Source organism: Pinus tabuliformis, chromosome 1_2 (genome assembly GCF_031772625.1).
Source record: "Pinus tabuliformis cultivar Carrire ecotype Pingquan chromosome 1_2, CPIR1, whole genome shotgun sequence".
Classification (NCBI taxonomy): Eukaryota; Viridiplantae; Streptophyta; class Pinopsida; order Pinales; family Pinaceae; genus Pinus; species Pinus tabuliformis.
In genome coordinates this window covers 52,857,074-52,858,574 of record NC_142298.1, presented here as the reverse complement: position 1 = coordinate 52,858,574, position 1,501 = coordinate 52,857,074, and the positions used below count along the sequence as shown (strand labels likewise).

Below are 1,501 nucleotides of genomic sequence, written 5' to 3'. Positions count from 1 at the left end.
ATAAGCGAATTCGCGACGGATTACTTGGAGTGCCGGTTTCATTCTCTGTTGACATTAGATCTTCAAGAGATGTTGGACGCACTAACGTATTTAGGAACTAACCGATGAGCGAAGAGGGCCGGTTTCTTTCTCTGTTGACATTAGATCTGTAATGTATTGCGTCTTCAAAACCGAATCGCAAACGAAAAAGATAAACACCATTGCACCAGCCGGGAATCGAACCCGGGTCTGTACCGTGGCAGGGTACTATTCTACCACTAGACCACTGGTGCAGACATGAAAAGATAAATTTCTGTTATTTTCGTGAGTGTGATTGCTGTTTATACGGTTTTCCAACCCGTGGCCGCTTCCGTTCAATTGTATTTGTATTATAAGTTTTTATATACATCACCGTATGTATAAAGGTAAAAGCACGTGATATAATGAAGTAATAACAAATAAATAATCACAATGCCTTGCGCTTCTATTACATCACATGTTTCACTCATTAAATTGAAAAACGTAACTCCACGTGTAAATTTGCAGTTAGATTTCCTTCATTTATATTTACGGCCTTTTCTCTCTCTATTTTGCCGATTGTATTGTATTACCTAGTTTTTGTTTTTGTTTTTTTTTAATTGCAGAATTAAGATCTCACCTATTTTGATGAATAGGAGCAATTTGCAATGAAGTTAAGTTTACAATAAAATCTTCACTTGTAACATATATCGCATAGTCCAACCATACCTCCCATGCACATCAACAGTAGCAATATAAAATATGTGCTAAACCTTAGAAACCCAAAAGAAAAGAGCTGAAGATGGATTGGAATCTTCAATCTATTATGGCACATTAAAATGACATGTTTCTCTCAGTCACTATCCATCTTAACTCAATTGTCATTTTCAGGAATATTATGAATGAGAGCCATTTTTATGTAGATTGTATATTTTCAATGTGAAATGTAATTATATTCATTTAGATTACAAATGCTAGAATATTTTGGAATTTGATAGAGAAGAGTTAGTTAAAAAATCGACATCATTTATGTTTTTCAAATTTTAAAATATTCTCGAGTTAAATTAGCTATTATTTGCAAGTTTTAGGAATATGTAATTGAGTTAAGTTAGCCATCTTTTGTTGGTCCAAGAATATTTCAAATTCTAATAGATAAGAACGAGGTAAAAAAAAACCTTTGCAAATTTCAAAAATATTCCAAAATATCTCATAGATAAGAGTGAGCTCAAAAGTTGACCTCACTCTTGTCCTTCATCTACAATCAAATTGCCATCCTTCTCTAATTGCCAATTCTAAAAATATTCTGAAATCAGACTAAAAATAGTGATGTCAATTCTTTTACCCCAAAGCAAAAAAAACAAAAACAAAACAGAAGATAGATTGGAATCTTCAATCCAATATGACACATTACCCTCACTTACTCAATTCTCTATTCTTGAAAACGTTATGGAGAGGCTGAAATCTTCTCTACAATGTATTTAAAAGATGCCCTACAAAATATTTT

At 32.8% G+C, this 1,501-nt stretch overlaps 1 non-coding gene across 1 annotated transcript; it reads right to left on the bottom strand.

Annotated features, from left to right (window-relative positions):
- Window positions 1-201: 201 nt before the first annotated feature.
- TRNAG-GCC (transfer RNA glycine (anticodon GCC)) lies at window positions 202-272 on the bottom strand. Its single transcript has one exon. It is a non-coding gene; the product is annotated as a tRNA-Gly (tRNA).
- Between the last annotated feature and the right edge of the window lie 1,229 nt (window positions 273-1,501).